Source organism: Macrobrachium nipponense, chromosome 15 (genome assembly GCF_015104395.2).
Source record: "Macrobrachium nipponense isolate FS-2020 chromosome 15, ASM1510439v2, whole genome shotgun sequence".
NCBI lineage: Eukaryota > Metazoa > Arthropoda > Malacostraca > Decapoda > Palaemonidae > Macrobrachium > Macrobrachium nipponense.
This window is the reverse complement of record NC_087208.1, coordinates 70,182,785-70,204,723: the sequence shown is the minus strand read 5'-3', so window position 1 is coordinate 70,204,723 and position 21,939 is coordinate 70,182,785. Positions and strand designations below refer to the sequence as shown.

Sequence of the window (21,939 nt, the reverse complement as noted above, 5' to 3'; positions counted from 1 at the left end):
CTAACCAACTGAGCTAACAGGCCTTCGTATTACCCGAAACTTTAGCCTCCAGCAAATTCTGGAATCTTTTCTCCTCACAAGGGTTGGAAAGGGAAAAACTTAACCTCTGGCCCGTATGGGGATCGAACCCACGACATCCGCGTTATTAGCCCTGCGTTCTAACCAACTGAGCTAACAGGCCATCGTATTACCTGAAACTTCAGTCTCTAGCAAATTCTGGAATCTTTTCTCCTCACATGGGTTGGAAAGGGAAAAACTTAACCTCTGGCCTGTATGGGGATCGAACCCACGACATCCGCGTTATTAGCCCTGCGCTCTAACCAACTGAGCTAACAGGCCTTCATATTACCTGAAACTTTAGTCTCCAGCAAATTCTGGAATCTTTTCTCCTCACATGGGTTGGAAAAGGAAAAACTTAACCTCTGGCCCGTATGGGGATCGAACCAACGACATCCGCGTAATTAGCCCTGCGCTCTAACCAACTGAGCTAACAGGCCTTCATATTTCAAGAAACTTTAGTCTTCAGCAAATTCTGGAATCTTTTCTCCTCACAAGGGTTGGAAAGGGAAAAACTTAACCTCTGGCCCGTATGGGGATCGAACCCACGACATCCGCGTTATTAGCACGGCGCTCTAACCAACTGAGCTAACAGGCCTTCCTATTACTTGAAACTTTAGTGTCCAGCAAATTCTGGAATCTTTTCTCCTCACAAGGGTTGGAAAGGGAAAAACTTAACCTCTGGCCCGTATGGGGATCGAACCCACGACATCCGCGTTATTAGCACAGCGCTCTAACCAACTGAGCTAACAGGTCTTTGCAATACATGAAACTTTAGTCTCCAGCAAATTCTGGAATCTTTTCTCCTCACAAGGGTTGGAAAGGGAAAAACTTAACCTCTGGCCCGTATGGGGATCGAACCCACAACATCCGCGTTATTAGCACGGCGCTCTAACCAACTGAGCTAACAGGCCTTCATATTTCAAGAAACTTTAGTCTTCAGCAAATTCTGGAATCTTTTCTCCTCACATGGGTTGGAAAGGGAAAAACTTAACCTCTGGCCCGTATGGGGATCGAACTCACGACATCCGCATTATTAGCACGGAGCTCTAACGAACTGAGCTAACAGGCCTTCATATTTCCTGAAACTTTTGTCTGCAGCAAATTCTGGAATCTTTTCTCCTCACAAGGGTTGGAGAGGGAAAAACTTAACCTCTGGCTCGTATGGGGATCCAATCCACAACATCCGCATTATTAGCATGGCGCTCCAACCAACTGAGCTAACAGGCCTTCGTATTACCTGAAACTTTAGCCTCCAGCAAATTCTGGAATCTTTTCTCCTCACAAGGGTTGGAAAGGGAAAAACTTAACCTCTGGCCTGTATGGGGATCGAACCCACGACATCCGCGTTATTAGCACGGCGCTCTAACCAACTGAGCTAACAGGCCTTCATATTACCTGAAACTTTAGTCTCCGGCAAATTCTGGAATCTTTTCTCCTCACAAGGGTTGGAAAGGGAAAAATTTAACCTCTAGCCCATATGGGGATCAAACCCACGACATCCGCGGTATTAGCACGGCGCTCTAACCATCTGAGCTAACAGGCCTTCGTATTACCTGAAACTTTAGTCTTCAGCAAATTCTGGAATCTTTTCTCCTGACAAGGGTTGGAAAGGGAAAAACTTAACCTCTGGCCCATATGGGGATCGAACTCACGACATCCACGTTATTAGCACGGCGCTCTAATCAACTGAGCTAACAGGCCTTCATATTTCATGAAACTTTCGTCTGCAGCAAATTCTGGAATCTTTTCTCCTCACAAGGGTTGGAAAGGGAAAAACTTAACCTCTGGCCCGTATGGGGATCGAACCCACGACATCCACGTTATTAGCATGCCGCTCTAACCAACTCAGCTAAAAGGCCTTCGTATTACCTGAAACTTTAGCCTTCAGCAAATTCTGGAATCTTTTCTCCTCACAAGGGTTGGAAAGGGAAAAACTTAACCTCTGGCCCGTATAGGGATCTAACCCACGACATCCGCGATATTAGCATGGCGCTCTAACCAACTGAGCTAACAGGCCTTCGTATTACCTGAAACTTTAGTCTCCATCAAATTCTGGAATCTTTTCTCCTCACAAGGGTTGAAAAGGGAAAAACTTAACCTCTGGCCCGTATGGGGATGGAACCCACGACATCTTTGTTATTAGCCCTGCGCTCTAACCATCTGAGCTAACAGGCCATCGTATTACCTGAAACTTTAGTCTCCAGCAAATTCTGGAATCTTTTCTCCTCACAAGGGTTGGAAAGGGAAAAACTTAACCTCTGGCCCGTATAGGGATCTAACCCACGACATCAGCGATATTAGCACGGCGCTCTAACCAACTGAGCTAACAGGCCTTCGTATTACCTGAAACTTTAGTCTCCATCAAATTCTGGAATCTTTTCTCCTCACAAGGGTTGAAAAGGGAAAAACTCAACCTCTGGCCCGTATGGGGATGGAACCCACGACATCTTTGTTATTAGCCCTGCGCTCTAACCATCTGAGCTAACAGGCCATCGTATTACCTGAAACTTTAGTCTCCAGCAAATTCTGGATTCTTTTCTCCTGACAAGGGTTGGAAAGGGAAAACTTAACCTCTGGCCCGTATGGGGATCGAACCCACGACATCCGCGTTATTAGCACGGCGCTCTAACCAACTGAGCTAACAGGCCTTCATACTACCTGAAACTTTAGCCTCCAGCAAATTCTGGAATCTTTTCTCTTCACAAGGGTCGGAAAGGGAAAAACTTAATCTCTGGCCCATATGGGGATCGAACCCACGACATCCGCATTATTAGCACGGCGCTCTAACCAACTGAGCTAACAGGCCTTCATGTTTTCTGAAACTTTAGTCTTCAGCAAATTCTGGAATCTTTTCTCCTTACAAGGGTTGGGAAGGGAAAAACTTAACCTCTGGCCCGTATAGGGATCTAACCCACGACATCAGCGATATTAGCACGGCGCTCTAACGAACTGAGCTAACAGGCCTTCGTATTACCTGAAACTTTAGTCTCCATCAAATTCTGGAATCTTTTCTCCTCACAAGGGTTGGAAAGGGAAAAACTTTAACCTCTGGCCCGTATAGGGATCTAACCCACGACATCCACGATATTAGCACGGCGCTCTAACCAACTGAGCTAACAGGCCTTCGTATTACCTGAAACTTTAGTCTCCATCAAATTCTGGAATCTTTTCTCCTCACAAGGGTTGGCAAGGGAAAAACTTAACCTCTGGCCTGTATGGGGATCGAACCCACGACATCCGTGTTATTAGCACGACACTCTAACTAACTGAGCTAACAAGCCTTCCTATTACCTCAAACTTTAGCCTCCAGCAAATTCTGGAATCTTTCTCCTCACAAGGGTTGAAAAAGGAAAAACTTGACCTCTGGCCCGTATGGGGATGGAACCCACGACATCTTCGTTATTAGCCCTGCGCTCTAACCATCTGAGCTAACAGGCCATCGTATTACCTGAAACTTTAGTCTCCAGCAAATTCTGGAATCCTTTCTCCTCACAAGGGTTGGAAAGGGAAAAACTTAACCTCTGGCCCGTATAGGGATCTAACCCACGATATCAGCGATATTAGCACAGCGCTCTAACCAACTGAGCTAACAGGCCTTCGTATTACCTGAAACATTAGTCTCCAGCAAATTCTGGAATCTTTTTTCCTCACAAGGTTTGGGAAAGGAAAAACTTAACCTCTGGCCCGTATGGGGATCGAACCCACGACATCCGCGTTATTAGCACGGCGCTCTAACCAACTGAGCTAACAGGCCTTCGTATTACCTGAAACTTTAGTTTCCAGCAAATTCTGGAATCTATTCTCTTAACAAGGGTCGGAAAGGGAAAAACTTAACCTCTGGCCCGTATGGGGATCGAACCCACGACATCCGCGTTATTAGCACGGCACTCTAACCAACTGAGCTAACAGGCCTTCGTATTACCTGAAACTTTAGTTTCCAACAAATTCTGGAATCTTTTCTCCTCACAAGGGTTGGAAAGGGAAAAACTTAACCTCTGGCCCGTATGGGGATCAAACCACGACATCCGCGTTATTAGCACAGCGCTCTAACCAACTGAGCTAACAGGCCTTTGTATTACCTAAAACTTTAGCCTCCAGCAAATTCTCAAAGCTTTTCTCCTCACAAGGGTTGGAAAGGGAAAAACTTAACCTCTGGCCCGTATGGGGATCGAACCCACGACATCCGCGTTATTAGAACGGCACTCTAACCATCTGAGCTAACAGGCCTTCGTATTACCTGAAACTTTAGCCTCCAACAAATTCTGGAATCTTTTCTCCTCACAAGGGTTGGAAAGGGAAAAACTTAACCTTTGGCCCATATAGGGATCTAACCCACGACATCCGCGATATTAGCACGGCGCTCTAACCAACTGAGCTAACAGGCCTTCGTATTACCTGAAACTTTAGTCTCCAGCAAATTCTGGATTCTTTTCTCCTGACAAGGGTTGGAAAGGGAAAAACTTAACCTCTGGCCCGTATGGGGATCGAACCCACGACATCCGCGTTATTAGCACGGCGCTCTAACCAACTGAGCTAACAGGCCTTCATACTACCTGAAACTTTAGCCTCCAGCAAATTCTGGAATCTTTTCTCTTCACAAGGGTCGGAAAGGGAAAAACTTAATCTCTGGCCCATATGGGGATCGAACCCACGACATCCGCGTTATTAGCACGGCGCTCTAACCAACTGAGCTAACAGGCCTTCATGTTTTATGAAACTTTAGTCTTCAGCAAATTCTGGAATCTTTTCTCCTTACAAGGGTTGGGAAGGGAAAAACTTAACCTCTGGCCCATATGGGGATCGAACCCACGACATCCGCGTTATTAGCACGGCGCTCTAACCAACTGAGCTAACAGGCCTTCATGAAAATTCTGTTTTGTTTTTCAAATCCACTGTTTCAAAATCTTAGAAGGCATAATGTACATTTAAATCTTAATTTGTATTCAAGACAGTACTGTTTATAATGTTTACTTTTACATACCATACCAGTTAGCCTTTGTTTTGTGTAGGTTCATTAAATCCTCACACTTTGCTTATTTTTACTCTGGATTCTAAGAAGTTACTTCGCAAGTTACTGAATGTTTTTTTTTTTTGTGGGGGGGGGGGGGTTTGTTCCTTATGAACGTCTTTAAGTAATAATAATAATAATAATAATAATAATAATAATAATAATAATAATAATAATAATAATACCGAAGATAGAAAGCCGCTTCTCACAAACTCTGCGCTATTAACATTTCGAGTTCTTTAAGAGGATCACAGACAATGACTTTGTAGGAAAATTAAATAATCGTGTTATTTCCGTACCTACGCATACACAATTACGATCATTACATAATAACGACTAAAAAGTTATATTCTATTGCTTTAATAATCGTTATTATTGAACCTCATAGTATACTGTTACATATTAACATTTAATCATTATAAAAACCTTTCCTCTACAAAAATAAAATAGTCATCCACAACTACAAAAGGTGAACGCCACATTATTATTGCATCATCACTTAATCTTAGATTCAGTACCCTTATCTCGACATGATCTGTACCTTACTATATGAAAGAGAAAGCTCGGTAGATTACACAAATCAAGGACAGACACTTCCTGACTACCAGGCCGGCAGACCAAGGTTCAGTGGCTGGCATATAGTAAGCTACTTATAAGCATATTAGACTAAGAAGCAACGTCAGTCAATACCAAGGTTCAGTGGCTGACATATGGTAAGATAAGCGCAAATAGACTAAGGAGCAACGACAGTCAATAAGTGAATAAACATTATCAACTACTAATGCTGTTTCATTCAGTGGATAATGATAAGAAAGGAGTGATGCAGCATATATAAGTTATAATTGTGACAGTAAACTGCGGTTTTTTGTTTTTATTTATTTTTTTTAGTTATGGCCACGGGAATGTTTGTAATTTCATGTTAGTATAACTATCAATTTCATCCTATTATCTTTGATGCTATTGAGTGAAACTGGTTTTATAATATATTGCCCTTAAAAACAGATTGTAAGAATCCCAAAACCTTCCTTATCCCTTATAAACCAAGAGGTTACTACAAACAGCAGATAACTACAAGCAGCTTGGTGCACTGATCGGGTTATATTAACGTAACGTCTAAACAACTATTGGAATCAACGCTAAAATTCGTATTTGCTAAAAGTGCATGTATAGCACTTCATAAAAAAGGTCTCATTGATCATTCATATAAACCAAATAATGGGATATACTGAAGATGGGATAAACACATACGTCTTGTCATCTTTACAGTAGTTTGGAAATTGATACGTCATTTACAGTCAATTTAGGCCCGTATTTTGCGTGACAATAAGTCTCTATTCGTATAGTTCTGCCATGGAAATCAACAGACTCATTCCGGGTCAATCGCCGCTTAAAGAAACCACTGAAACTGACAATTCTAGGAACCACGTGAGAGATAAAAAGAAAAAACAAATTTAGGAGTAGTTGGAATTTTCCTTCGCACTTTTTCATTAATGTGTATCTATTTTTGTGTAACATGTGTTAGCATTTGTTTGGATGAATTTTTACATAATTGTACTTAAATGTTATCAAAATTCTCTTATGTACGCATATGATGAAAAAAAAAATTTCTAAAGAACTTCCTTAACTTTGTATAAGTTATCGGTGTTATTGACATTATATGTAATATTGTACATACAGATAGTTTTTACAAACCAAAAAAAATTAACAATGAAATTACCCGGTAGTATTCTTTAGGTACTGGGAAAATAAATCAAGGCATACGTAAATATTCCTCATAGCCACGGTAACTTCGATTTATCAAGAGTGGACTGTGCTTATGAATGTTTATAATCCGATGATGATAAGCGAGTAAGAAAAGTATCTGTTGATCGAAAAAATGTACAACAGCTAAAGACATTATCCTGGCTAAATAGTGAGGCTCAAAAATTGAAAAGGAATAACCACGAAACTGTCGCGAGAAGATTTTCCCCGCCACGACATTAAGATACGAGAATTATGAGACTACTATTAGTATACATATAAATTGTTGTCAGTCTTCTTGCCTGGAGACACAGGTCAGAGAATGGTACTGTGTCATAGTTGACACTGTGGGTATGAAGACTAACGTTTACGCTCCCTGGAAAATAGGGTAGGCCTGTCCTACCTGCTATTACATGATATTCCTCGTGTGTATGGGTCTTACTACTGAGGAGGCCAGGTGATGTCTTACCCACTGGGAGGCAGTTGAAGTGCTGATTTCCATTTTAGGGGCATTGAAGAAAATTCCTGGTATTCAGCTTGTTTCTTTATTACTCATTACATCATGCCAAATTTCTCCCAGGCCTAGTCTCCTGGACTTGGTTAATTTACCTAGTCTTCAGAACTCCTGGACTAGATCTCTGGACTAGATCCCCTGGACTAGATCCCTGGAAATATTCATTTTATTTAACTTTTGATTTCCAGAAATCAATACAAGAGAGTAGTTTAAAAAAAAATAAATAACTTTATATTGAGACTTCAAAAAAATATATCAACTACAGATTATGGGAATTGCTTTTCCTTCATAATGGATAAGTATCAAACATGGAGCAACCCTGGAATCAATTAATTTACAATAAGTTGTAAATCACTTGATACCCAACTCCACATAGTACTAAATGTTTCTACACAACATATGACAAGGGGTAAGGTTACCTGAAAGATTTCTGAGTAAAACTGACTAAAATGAGGTAAAATTAGGCTAAGGTGCCTTTTAACAGGATATAGTCTAGCCTAGGCTTCTTCAGAAATCGTTAAGGATAGCCTATGCAAAGTTTACATGGCTGATTTTTGACTAGGTTACAATAGGCCACAAAGTTAGGTTAGTTTAATGAGGGTACAGGCTAAGTTCTATGTAATTTAAGTTTTCCATGAATTTATATACATATAGCCTAACTATATTTATCAAAAATATTCATAATTCCTCATTCAAACAGGATTAGTCTAGGGTAGGCCGCCTTAAATTACTGTATAGCCTAGTCTAAGATCATGATCGGCAGTGGAAATTTCCATTTTACGGTACCCTTTGGCACTGGTATTTGCAAAAACTGTATACAAACAAAACTCTTATAACTACTTTTTTAACGTTTTACAACACCATCAAACGCTAAGTTACAACTCAAACTAACACAGCAAAATTTCATGACAACTAATGAATGTAAAGTATTTTTCACGACAATGAAAATTTTCCTCGTTAAGACATTGCAACATGGTTGACTGGGCAGGCAACTCTGCACTTGAATTCTCGTCTGCTACTGTTCATTCATGACACTGATCTGTTCTAACTCATGAACTAATGGTAATATTATGACTTTAAAAGCTTACCTTGCAAGGGATAGATAACCATTTGTATTAACAATTTGGTAAAATAGCCAAAATGAAGAATGGACCGGCTGACGTCGTTCTCACATGAAAGCATTCGTGATTCTTACATGTGTTGCTAGTGTTACCAAATTGCAGACGAAAGATTCAGGGCAGCATTCCCATACTCAGAGCGAAAGAAAAATAAAACAAGGGACTGGCCACACTGCCACACTCGTGTCCACAACAAAAACATTTCACAGTTCCAATCACTTACAATAGCAGTGTAAAGATATTAGAGGAGGATGATGAATCAATTCCTAAATAAATCACTAATAATTAAAGGAATATTTTTCCAATTACAAAGCTTTTCCCTCGGGGAAGAATTGATTCATGTCCACTCTAATATCAAGGACAACTTTTCCCAACAGAACCAAACAGCTCCTTAGATGGGTCTGCGACTGCAGAAAAACAGGTCTTGTACAGTAGAAACATGCAACGATCTCAACTAGAGACTAAAGGGGCTCTTGCAACAACATGACACAAGGATATACTTGAGTACTAAATGGGGACACTACCCTATAGGTGTGCGTTCAATACAGCGTTCCTAATAGCTTTGCCTAGCCTAATACTGGGGTTAGATTGACTCCACTTACACAGGATGTCACATCACTCTGCAACAAAAGATTTCCTCACATGTGAAGACAGAATTTACTCCTATTGAGGCGTCCTAATGATTATCAAACTCACCAGAGCTATTGGCTAGAAACGACTCTTAAACTTGAATCTCAAAGGGGTTTGGAAAGTGGTGTCCTCTATCCTCTAAGATGTACCAAACCAGTACTACAAGAGCAAAACTCTGACAATTTCCTATAAGACAAGACCCATAAGACCACAATCACACTCCCAACCAGGGCACTATGTGAATTCTTGTACAAAATGTTTTACATTATTCCTTTGTTCATTACTTGGAATGTGAGACGTATGTGGTGTAGACATTATGGATGGTTGAGTGTTATTACTTTTGGGTGTTAAGTGTTGTATTGTCCCCTGTATGTCAACCAATTCCTGGTCCAAGTCCTTGATTAGATTTGATAAATCTCCCACTTGAGACCACACATCCTGGTAGGATTGAGTGAAGCTCTTAACTGTTTTTAATGTTTGTTGTGTTTCTTGTTCTAACTGAATTAGATCAATATATGATTCATCAGTATCAGTCGCCACTATTACTATATTTCAAACATTTATATACAATCAAATAAAAATGTAAACTACATTAAGAGACAATACCATACAATCCGTCACTATAGAAATAATGAATATGCATGTAAATAAGTCATGACCTTAACCAGACAAAAATCAACAATATTGTATAAAGAAATGCATACAATACGACAAAACATTATAAGTGACCTACATACCATATAGGCACAGTAAGTCTGGATCAATAGCACTGGGCTACAGATCCCACCGCTGCCACCAAATGTCGCGAGAAGATTTTCCCCGCCACGACATTAAGCTACGAGAATAATAAGACTACTATTAGTATACATATAAATTGTTGTCAGTCTTCTTGCCTGGAGACACAGGTCGGAGAATGGTACTGTGTCATAGTTGACACTGTGAGTATGAAGACTAACGTTTACGCTCCCTGGAAAATAGGGTAGGCCTGTCCTACCTGCTATTACATGATATTCCTTGTGTGTATGGGTCTTACTACTGAGGAGGCCAGGTGATGTCTTCCCACTAGGAGGCAGTTGAAGTGCTGATTTCCATTTTAGGGGTATTGAAGAAAATTCCTGGTATTCAGCTTGTTTCTTTATTACTCATTACATCATGCCAAATTTCTCCCAGGCCTAGTCTCCTGGACTTGGTTAATTTACCTAGTCTTCAGGGTTAATTTACCTAGTCTTCAGAACTCCTGGACTAGATCTCTGGACTAGATCCCCTGGACTAGATCTCTGGAAATATTCATTTTATTTAACTTTTGATTTCCAGAAATCAATACAAGAGAGTAGTTTAAAACAACAACAAAATAACTCTTTATATTGAGACTTCAATAAAATGTATCAACTACAGATTATGGGAATTGCTTTTCCTTCATAATGTTTAAGTATCAAACATGGAGCAACCCTGGAATCAATTAATTTACAATAAGTTGTAAATCACTTGATTCCCAACTCCACATAGTACTAAATGTTTCTATACAACATATGACAAGGGGTACGGTTATCTGAAAGATTTCTGAGTAAAACTGACTAAAATGAGGTAAAATTAGGCAAAGGTGCCTTTTAACAGGATATAGTCTAGCCTAGGCTTCTTCAGAAATCGTTAAGGATAGCCTATGCAAAGTTTACATGGCTGATTTTTGACTAGGTTACAATAGGCCACAAAGTTAGGTTAGTTTAATGAGGGTACAGGCTAAGTTCTATGTAATTAAGTTTTCCATGCATTTATATACATAGGGTAGAATATCACGACAGGCCAACCCTCATCACGGTGGACGGGTCTTATTCACTCGATATTTAATTGGTGAAACATGAATACAATTGCAACTCTAAGCATACCATTTAAAAGACTGAAGTTTCGTCAACATATTGTGATATATGAAAGCCCCATACGAACTAAAATAAGCATGTGAGCTCTTCATAAAATATGTTTTCAAGGCAGTTTTGAAATCCAATATGGCGGCTACGTTTTGCATGGACGGTTCTCATCAGTGACGGCCACCATCTTTCCCCAGCCTTCCCAGCACTCATTTGAACAATGTTAGCATATGTATGTAACGTTTATTGATCTTACTCAAGATTGCAGTTGAAATCAGCACAATAAAACAACATTTTGTTGCCTATATCAGTGAAAGTATGAAACTTGTTATTCCCGGGGTTATGGTTTGAACTGAATTCATTCTTACCTTGTAATCGGCGGTTTTTATCCTTACTGCCATCACAACTGAAACTCCACAGTGCTTATTTGATTGTTATTATACACATTTTGGTCTCAGTTCACTCCACATTGCACTTTAAACCCATTGCTGTTTCTGGTTTCTAAGTGTGCGCGCCATAAACACAATTACGAACAGCAGACGACGACAGACGACGAAACTGCAAAGTTTTATTCCCTAAACTGTTTACTTTACTCGTTATTTAGTTTAAATTTACTTTGTTATTTAAAAATTTTGATTTAATTCATGTATATTATCCCTTTTTTGCAACCAAATTACCCCGAAAAATACAGATATTTCTAAAGTAGATAAAATCAAATGTTTCTAACGTTTTCGTACATCTGGCTGCCGAAAACCATAGAGGAACGAATACGGAAAAGTGCAGAGGAACGACTACGTTTTTTTTTTTTTGCTTTTTTGTTTTTGCTAGCACTTTTCATTGATTTCAGTCTTTATTAGTATTTTGAATTTCTTTAATAATCGTATGCCAGAAATAAATGTAACCTTTAATGTTTGCATGCTTTAATGTTTGCATGCTAAGAATGGCAAAATCATCATTGCCACATTAGTGGAGGCTTCACACATACGCCGTTCCATTATTATAAACTGTTTCCATGAATTCTAGTTGTCATAGTAATGCAATAATGATAAAATTGCTTTAATATTTATGTATATATACTTCCAATACATAGCCTAATTTCACCAATTTCAACGTTTTGTGTGTAGTCTTATACCCAGTTTGGAGGGTCAACACATACCGAATGGCAACAGAGAGAGAGAGAGAGAGAGAGAGAGCGAAGAGGAGAAGACGAGAGAGAGAAAGGAAGGCGGAGGAACGAACGAAGAAAAGGGATGGCGGTGGAGTGGGAGAGGGTAGGTGGAGCTTTATACAGATGGTCTATCCATTTCGCATATGGAGTTTTATTTTTTTTGTCTCTTGGTACAAGGAACCAAGTGGCGTTCTTCTTTACGATTAGTGATTCACGATACCCTTATAAATTACTGCACTGGGTGTAATGCACTATAGCAAAATCTCGTTCTGTTACGAGTGTTCGTTACAGAAATAGGTATAGCCCAAAAAACGTGCTTGCACTGTCTCTGAAACCCATAGTAGACATGCTGCTTAGTTGTCAATCAAGTTTTTGTTTATAACCAAGGTATTTTTACAAGCTAGCTATTGAATAAATTTTTATTTTTCTCAGTCAAAACATATGCCCCTCAATGCTAACTTTCCTCTTTTAACGACTTTCTGGTCATTGCAAATTCCCGGCCCCATAATTTCTTATGGTGCGAAAACAGACAAAGGCCCATGGACCGAAAACGATTGCGTCACACTACGGCGATAATCCAGCAGTAAAACATCTTATATCCAAAAAGTAAATAATAAAGATATATATGCGCATTACGATTATAACAATTACATGTATAGCTGATAACAATCTGCATGAATAACTGGTAAACTGTTCTGCAATGACAGTTGAGTATAGCAATTATTTACAATAGGTACGAAAGTCAAGATGTCATGACGTCATAATACAGAACTTAAATACGTTCTAATTCAGAAAAATAATTACTTAAATTTGAGTCAGAGTCGAGTTACTTTTTCAATAACGAATATTTTCAAATTAATCATCATAAATATGTAAAATATTGATGTTTTACTACTATTTAAAAATTAGCTAAGAGCACGCTTCTCGTCATCTTCTACCAAAACAGCTGTTTACTCCTGGCTTGTTGTTGGTGAGAAATCGTGTTTCGATTGTTGTGATAAAAGTGCTCCAGCGTCTGTGGGTACAAGTGGTGTGCGGATTTATCACAGGAAATGGAAAGTTTTGTTGACACAAGCGACTCCGTAAACATCGAGATGGCGTCAATCTTCGAAACATTTTTAGTTGTAAGTAAAAATTTCTAAAGCGTGTTTGGTGAGATTTCCATTGCCGTGGGCGCCATTTCAGTACCCTCTTGTTTAAATCTTAAAATTTGGCCTTAATTTCTAACTTTGGAGAAAATACTTACTTCGAAAGGAGAGTAGAGGTCTTTAGCTCCGTTTCTCACCAACAACAAGTCGCGACTGATGCCCATCTCGGGTGTCAGGACGCGTTATAATGTACTTTTTCGGAGGGTGGCTAGCGTTGATTGTAGGTGGCCTGCTTGGCCTGCTGTGATATTCTACCCTATAGCCTAACTATATTTATCAAAAATAGTCATAATTCCTCATTCAAACAGGATTAGTCTAGGGTAGGCCGCCTTAAATTACTGTATAGCCTAGTCTAAGATCATGATCGGCGTGGAATTTTCCATGAGAGAAGTAGGGGTAACCCCAAGATGCCCTGCAGGATGGCCATGTTGTGGTACCCTTTGGCACTGGTATTTGCAAAAACTTTATACAAAACAAAACTTATAACTACTTTTTTTAAACGTTTTACAACACCATCAAACGCTAAGTTACAACTCAAACTAACACAGCAAAATTTCATGACAACTAATGAACGTGAAGTATCTTTCATGATAATGAAAATTTTCCTCATTAAGGCATTGCAACATGTTTGACTGGGCAGGCAACTCTGCATTTGAATTCTCGTCTACTACTGTTCTTCCAGGATAGTGACCTGTTCCAAATAATGAACTAATGGTAATATTACAACTTTAAAAGCTTACCTTGCAAGGGATAGATAATAATTTGCATTATTAATTTGGTAAAATAGCCAAAATGAAGAATGGACCGGCTGACGTCGTTCTCACATGAAAGCATTCGTGATTCTTACATGTGTTGCTAGTGTTACCAAAATACAGACGAAAGATTCAGGGCAGCGTTCCCATACTCAAAGTGAAAGACAAACAAAACAAGGGACTGGCTACACTGCCACACACTCGTGTCCACAACAAAAACGAAAACATTTCACAGTTCCAATCACTTACTATAGCAGTGTAAAGATATTAGAGGAGGATGATGAATCAGTTCCTAAATAAATCACTAATAATTAAAGGAATATTTTTCCCATTACAAAACGATGACAAATTTCAAAGATTAAAGACTTCAACTGCACGAGAAAAACACATAATAGTAAAGAGCCGTTACAAATACTATATGACGAGGAGGAAGACCGAATATTATCAAATAATTTGAGAAGTCTGGGAATATGAATAGATTGCACTGACCTCTTGATTGCTTAACGGGTAATGTTTCACTGATAAAAAATTTACTGTTAGTTTTCTTAAATTAACAAAAAATTGAATATAATTGCCAACTTGCTTCAAACACCGAATCATGAAGCACTTATCTACAAACTAAGATTATTAGTGGATCTTTTATCAACATTTTGAATGACTTTTTTGTTTGTTGATGGCCAGTATAGTAGCTTTAGTAATGCCATATTAGGGGTCCCTTAAGATATTGTTTTTGGGCATGTGCTATTTATTATCTACACGAGTGACTTGTGGCAAGGTTTGGGGAACAAAAACACTGCATACACCAATGATGCTACTTTTCTAGTTGTTTTTCCTTCTCCGCGCCTTAGGTTTGTGGTTACAGAATCTTTGCATAAAGATTTGGCACGTATTCACAGGTTGAGTCGGCTTTGAGGAATGAAGCTTAACCCTTTTAAATCTCAAAGTATGGTAGTCGATGCAAAACACTTTTGCCTTTACATCATAATTTATATTGAAATAGTATGGTTTTAAATGTCACGAATCTTCAGATTTTAGGCATAACTTTCGATAAGAAATTGACTCTTGAGAAGCAAATACGCAAAACTGCTTCCTCTGTTTCTAAAAAAGTTTGTATCTTGCAGAAATGTTTGGAGCTATGTTCTCCAGTGTGGTCTTTCGGTGTTGACTCGCAACCAAGCTCTTGAATAATTATATCATCAGTTAATGTCGACTTGTGGCAAAGACGTATTACTTTTGTTATTATTATGAATATTCTGAAAATGAACCCCTATTCATGTGGAACAAGCCTATTTGATGTTCAGCTTTTGAAAGAAGTTACAAGAGATAATAGGTCATGACCGGTTTCGACTTTATTTACAAGCCATTGACGAAGGACTGAGACATAGTTAGAAGTCACAAATATATATACATGTATCAAAACCAGAAAGAACCTTACAACACAGAAAATTTACCCGTACCACCTTCTAATAATAATATGAAAAATATCCCCCATCTCTTGAAGAATTTTGGTGTTAATATCGCTTTTAAAAACAATAAACCAATGAAACATGTACTTATCAAGAACTCCCCCGACAATACTAAAGGATGTGTATATAAAATTATATGTAAGTCTTGTGACAACTTTTACGTTGGTGAAACGGGTAGAGCACTGGAAAAGAGAATAGAACAACATAAAAAATGTGTGAGATATGCACAGGGAAATAGTGGTATCTTTGTACAGTAAGTTCCAGAAGTGAAGCGACAAATCTCAGAATTGATCGTACTTCTATAGAAACTCATGGGGTTGCCAGTTAGTATATTCTATTCCAATTATTGTCATCCTATTTATCTGATAATACGTATCAGTGATTAACTGTATAATCGCACAAAGTATTTCCCCAGTGAATGATCAATGTTAGTTCAGTAATTGTTTATTAATAGAAAAAAAAAAATTTCCCCAAAGAAACATCTGGGGCTTTCAAAGTGTGATATGAAGTGTTCACCATAGGGTGGCAGTAGGAACCGTGTGCATAAGAATTGGCCTAATATTTGTAAATTAACTGTCTACTTTTATAGCGTTATATCGAAAGTTATTATGATTTCTTTTGATAAAGCACAGAGAAGTTTAGTATCTGATTAAATGAAATATAAATAAGACAAGTTGGTGTAAAAAAAAAAAAAAAAAAAAAAAAAAACGAAATCCAAGTTATGTGCGCGTTTAGCCTATTTCAAGAATCAAGGAAATATATTTCCAGCTTGTTAGTTAATAATTTCATGGAATTTCTCGATTGTGCAAATTTTTTCATGCGGAATTGCGTTCAGGGTCACACCTAACAAGTATTTTCGTAGGTTTCCACCTTTTTTTTTTTTCAGTGCATAAGTGAGACTATTCTTGTCCATACGATCCGGAGTGTGAATATGCTTGGCGAGCATTATTTTAATACTATACGTATCTGTCTGCTCTCTCTCTCTCTCTCTCTCTCTCTCTCTCTCTCAGGACGTTTTTATCTATCAGGAATAACCAGAGGTCTGTTTTAAGAATCGAGCACTAGGCCTATTGGTCATGCTCGGGTGCTTCTTTATATATATATATATGTGTATATATATATATAATATATATATATATATATATATATATATATATGTATATATATATATATCCTCAAAAAGCTCATAAATTTCTGTTATGAAATAATACTTGACTGGATCGAACTGATTACTGGTTGTCAGTGGAAATATGAATTTGGGTGATATCACTCCCTTATGATACGCCCACTTACGCAAATTCAGTCTTAAATTTCACGGTTGGGATATGATTCGAAGATTCGAGGTAATAGGTTGAAGTGAAAAAGGTGGAGTTAGTATTGTAGGTAGAGGTAGAGTTAGAGGGGGGAAGGGGTGGTTGGGGTCTGTGTCTCCCTACTTAACCAGATGGTGATTTTACGGGTGTTCTGGTTGCTTGCGACCGACTTTCTTATTTTTTATATAGCGAGTCTGTTTCCCAGGTGCAAGGACAGGTCCTGGTGTCGGTCCTGAAGGTTCTATCTTTGCCTAAATAACAGACAGTGGCCCTGCATTGTAAGCCTTGCAATCCCCGGAACTAGGCCTAGTCACCTGAAGGTAGCAGCAGAGGTTAGAGCCTTTCTCGAAGATGGTGTTTTATGCTCGGTCCTAGAAGCTAGAATCAGAACTACCAACCATCCCCAACTTCTCCCTTGAATCTAGGTGCATTCATGGTTGATTATGTTTAACGTCGCGGAGATTTTCCCTTCACATTCTATTGATACTTGTGTGGTTTTATGCATCTTCGCTAAAATAATTGATAATACACTATAATATTAAATATTTGTTTCCACATTGCTCGAAATATACATTGGTAATGTTGGTAATCCTGTGTTGAACGAGAATTTCAAATTGTTTCGTTTCTATAGTTTGAAGTAATTGCTATACTTTAAAATAATTACTATTACCGTAATTTTTTCTTATGATTGTTATAAATATCATAGATTTGATATTTGTGCATCATATGTTAGCTTTATTTTGCTTGATAGAGCTTTCACTGTAGAAAAAAAATATATTTTTCAGCTACGAGTTGTTGTTGCTAGTTAGTGAATTTCGAACGAAATTCTCTGAAATTTGTCGCTTCAGTTTTGGAACTTACTGTACATGTTAGTTAAAATAATCATGCTATTACTTGGGAAGGGGCAAAATAGATTGTGTGTTCTAATAATGTAATGGAAAGGAATGCCATTGAGACTAGCTTTATAAAAGAAAGTTACAACAATAATATGAACATCAGTCAAGGAATATATAAACTTGGTCCTTTAATATCAAAAGAAATTTGTAAATTGTTAAAATTTTAAGGTGGGAGTAGAGATGTATGGAACTAGGATTATTATATTTGTAAACACAGTAAGGGGGCAGTAGTGGTAATGAGATTTCCAACCCCGCCTCCCTGACACCTGTCAGGTTTGGAGTTGTTGTCTCCTACGGTGGGTACGTTTATCAAGCGGTAGCGTCCCTTGAGAATTTATTGTGAATTTTAGCCAAATGATTTTTGAAAGCCATTCCTACCTTGACACCTGCCTGTGGGTGGATCTGCAGTCTCAAACGGTTGTCTGTATGTTCGTCTGTACTGTTTCTGTAATATATATATTTGTGACTTCTGACACTATGCCTCAGTCCTTTATCAATGGCTTGGAAATAAAATTGAAACCGGTCATGACCTACACCCTGCTTCTTATTTTTCCCCTGTGGATATATATATATATATATATATATATATATATATATATATATAATATATATAATATATATCTATATATATATATATATCCACAGGGGAAAAATAAGAGGCAGGGTGCAGGTCATGACCGGTTTCAACTTTATTTCCAAGTCATTGACGTAGGACTGAGACAGTATTAGATGCCACACTGAAACAAGTCCTGACGAACATACACACAACTGTTTGAGACTGCAGATCCACCCTCAGGGAGGTGTTAAGGTAGGAGTGGCTTTCAAAAATCATTTGGTTAAAATTCAGGGACAAAGGCCTAATATTTACTGGAGTGGGGCGGAGCTGATTTCCAAAAGTAGCTGTCCATATAAAAGGAGAATGCTGGAATCTGCTATCATCAATCAAACTAACAATATGAACCTGTCAGGAGGACAATGGAAATCAGACGACATCGACCAACTATTCGTTAGGCCCCTCCTCAAGCAGGTGTTCCAAGAACATCCAACCACCGACGAGTCGCCAGCCGGGAGTTAACGAGACCAGAAATCACCAGGGGATAGTTTAATTTCCATCCTTCCTGGGTCACCAGCAGATACTACACCAACATGTTTTTGTATGTATACTGTTGTAAGACATCCTATGTCCATATTTTACCAGTGATCATGAGCACAGAAGGAAGTGCTCGAAATATATGGTTAGAACGTTAAAATAGTGTTTTATGGGCCTTTTATCTTCATATTACACCGCTGTATCACAGTAAACAGATATATTATATATATAATATCTTATATATATATCATTCATAAATATTAAGACACATAATTCGTTTGATAACCAGTATACTATGCGTCGAGAATAGCACACATCCAAAGGGAATAATAACTGATATTTCCGAGACAGTTAATTGGATATTGAACGACATATGCAGCGTGTCATTTATGAATGTCACAACTTATGTGACAAAATTCGTTTATATATATATTATATATATATATATATATATATATATATATATATATATATATATATATATATATATAGAGGTATGTATGTATATATACACATCACCGTGATTTACATACAAACATTGAGCTACAAATGTCCACTCAATATCCAATTCGCGCTACTTCGGGAATATCACTGAAGGGGAATAATAAGTGATAAATGGTTTGGTCCTTAAACGACTCGAACTCTGGACTGTACAAGTAACGACCTCTAGAGGACGTCGCTAACCATTAAGCTATTCTCGAAGTAGTGAAATTAGATATTAAACGACATTTATAGCTTGATGTTTGCATATGATTGACCCAAAAAGCCACAGTGTCTGGTAGCGTTGGCCGAGGTCTCTCTCTCTCTCTCTCTCTCTCACATCGACTGAAACACCTTAACCCAGTGTGTGGAAATCAAACTGTTTACAAAAAATAATCTATTGTGCAAGCCTAACATTACAGGTATAAAATAATGGTAATGAAGCAAAATTCCAAAGAGAGAGATAAAAAGGGTAAATGACTGTCTCCCGAACATTTTAGTAGTCACAAAAACTATAAGAGAGATATTTCCAATTTCGCGCAAGAAAGCTTACATAACCCTCATTATAGGATATGTCTAAATGTCACCAGTTCAATTAAGAAGCCGTATTTTCTAACAGATGTCTAACCAGACTACACATGCTTACCCATGAAACATCTGTTGAGAGTAAAACACCTCTCATTAGTATTAAAAATCTGATAATAAAAATGACAACAAATAATAAATCCCTCAAAATTTTAAAAGAAATGGCAAGTTACTAAATGTTAATTAATGTCTTAACTCACCCATACAGCAGGAAATTAGAACTTGGAATTTCTGTTGTCTATTCACTTCAGCTTCCTCAACAGCAATAGAGCACATTTCTCAAAAGCTCTTAACACTTGTCTTACAAGCCGCTTACACTGCACACAAAATTACGAACGCCGTTCCCACGGCGGTGCCATGTAAATTCCGCCCACGAAAATGTCTCCCAGAAAATTCCACCTACGAAAATTTTACCCATGTAAAATTCCACCCACGAAAATTTTACCCATGTAAAATTCCACCCACGAAATTTCCACCCCCCAAAAACAGATTTATTTTATAAATGGGAAATATGGGAAATAGAAAACAGATAATGTAAAAAAATTATCTTTGAATCTGGTTAAAATATAAAAACACAATGTAAATAAAACATTTTTAATCTTTGAATGAGTTGAAAATATAAAAAACACAAAATTATATTTAAACATATTAATGCATTTTAATGAGTTAAAATCAGTTCTTAATTCAACCTATATCAGATGATAATATAAAGAAACACAAACATAAAATTTTATTCATGCAAGTTATATGCTATACCTTTTGAAATTCGATAATGCGTGATGGTTCATCATTTTCTACAGACTTGTATTTTTTTCTTTTTTTAGTCGCGTCTCCACGTCTTGAATGAATAATTTTAGTTTGGGTAAGAACCTCCTCTTTTTGGAGTGAAGAGCAAAGTGCCCACAAATTTGGATGGATGCTTGTTAGCGACGCTCTTAGAGCACTACTAAAACCCGAGGGAAACACCTTCCTTTAACAACGAAATGGATCGTGAATAGCTGGTTTCAGAGACTTGGAGAAGCTTTAAATATTACATCACAGAACCATATGTTATTTGCTGATAGATCATCCAATCCCGGTTCCATTGCAAATATTAAAATACTACGCTAAAGAAAGTGATCCATCAAGAAGATATTTATAAGAATCTGGAATTTTATATCCTGTGCGAGATGTCGGAGGAGCAGGAATCCCTAAAGTAGTTTGTCTCCAGTTCTGAATATTACGGAAAGGCAGTACACATTTTGGAGCCGTGATTTTCCATTCTCGTCTAGTGGCTGAGTGGCACCTGCCATTATATTTGTGGTAGATGATCCACATTCTCCATCAACTGTATCACGCATTGCACTCACAGCAACTCGTGCTTCAAATTGAAGCTGCTTGTGAAGCGGCATGAGTATGTTTACCCGAACTATACAGCAATGTAGGCTCATTACAATTGCAAGGCGCGTGAATACGAGCCTTGCAGCCTTGATAAAATAGTTCGCATCGCCAATATGTTTCCGTTTATGCGGGATTATCTCGGTGCTTCTCGTAACATAGTTTTCCTCGTCACACATTTCTTCTTTCTCTTTTCACTTGTAATAAATTTAAGGCCATTGTAAATATTCAAAACATAAAATGGCTTCAATAAATATACTAAACAAGAAATGGCTCTAGTTATTTTATGAAGGTCTCACCAAGGAAAACCTTAATGAAGACAAGTATTTAAATTAAGTAAACAAAATTTCAATTGCATTTCTGTAAAGATAGTGGTTTTTTAATGAAGATGGTTCTTTAAAGTAATTACCATTATGTAAAGATGGTGGTTGTTTAACGATGATGGTTGTTTAAGTTAATTAAACAGAAAGAGGGGGAAAGAGACTGAGGAAGAGAAAATTTTATTAAATAGAATTTTCGAAGGGTGGAATTTTCGTGGGTGGAATTCTCCATGGGTGGAATTTTCGTGCGTGGAACTTTCGGACCACGCCCACGGCACACCCATATTCCGGCCAGTAATCCAAGGGACTTTCGATCAAGCGGCCGATGCTGAATTGCGCTGAATGTTCTGAAGTGCGCTGAGTAGCACTGAATCTGAAAAGGACCAACCCTTCACCTCTGCACTGAATGTCA

At 38.0% G+C, this 21,939-nt stretch overlaps 10 non-coding genes across 10 annotated transcripts; all 10 read right to left on the bottom strand.

Moving 5' to 3' along the window:
• Nucleotides 1-581: 581 nt before the first annotated feature.
• On the bottom strand, nucleotides 582-655 carry Trnai-aau (transfer RNA isoleucine (anticodon AAU)). Its single transcript has one exon. It is a non-coding gene; the product is annotated as a tRNA-Ile (tRNA).
• A 242-nt stretch (nucleotides 656-897) lies between these two features.
• Trnai-aau (transfer RNA isoleucine (anticodon AAU)) lies at nucleotides 898-971 on the bottom strand. Its single transcript has one exon. It is a non-coding gene; the product is annotated as a tRNA-Ile (tRNA).
• A 400-nt stretch (nucleotides 972-1,371) lies between these two features.
• Nucleotides 1,372-1,445, bottom strand: Trnai-aau (transfer RNA isoleucine (anticodon AAU)). The gene has a single exon. It is a non-coding gene; the product is annotated as a tRNA-Ile (tRNA).
• Nucleotides 1,446-2,634: 1,189 nt separating this feature from the next.
• Nucleotides 2,635-2,708, bottom strand: Trnai-aau (transfer RNA isoleucine (anticodon AAU)). Its single transcript has one exon. It is a non-coding gene; the product is annotated as a tRNA-Ile (tRNA).
• An 84-nt stretch (nucleotides 2,709-2,792) lies between these two features.
• Nucleotides 2,793-2,866, bottom strand: Trnai-aau (transfer RNA isoleucine (anticodon AAU)). Its single transcript has one exon. It is a non-coding gene; the product is annotated as a tRNA-Ile (tRNA).
• An 874-nt stretch (nucleotides 2,867-3,740) lies between these two features.
• Nucleotides 3,741-3,814, bottom strand: Trnai-aau (transfer RNA isoleucine (anticodon AAU)). The gene has a single exon. It is a non-coding gene; the product is annotated as a tRNA-Ile (tRNA).
• An 84-nt stretch (nucleotides 3,815-3,898) lies between these two features.
• On the bottom strand, nucleotides 3,899-3,972 carry Trnai-aau (transfer RNA isoleucine (anticodon AAU)). Its single transcript has one exon. It is a non-coding gene; the product is annotated as a tRNA-Ile (tRNA).
• Nucleotides 3,973-4,529: 557 nt separating this feature from the next.
• Nucleotides 4,530-4,603, bottom strand: Trnai-aau (transfer RNA isoleucine (anticodon AAU)). The gene has a single exon. It is a non-coding gene; the product is annotated as a tRNA-Ile (tRNA).
• Nucleotides 4,604-4,687: 84 nt separating this feature from the next.
• Trnai-aau (transfer RNA isoleucine (anticodon AAU)) lies at nucleotides 4,688-4,761 on the bottom strand. The gene has a single exon. It is a non-coding gene; the product is annotated as a tRNA-Ile (tRNA).
• An 84-nt stretch (nucleotides 4,762-4,845) lies between these two features.
• Nucleotides 4,846-4,919, bottom strand: Trnai-aau (transfer RNA isoleucine (anticodon AAU)). The gene has a single exon. It is a non-coding gene; the product is annotated as a tRNA-Ile (tRNA).
• Between the last annotated feature and the right edge of the window lie 17,020 nt (nucleotides 4,920-21,939).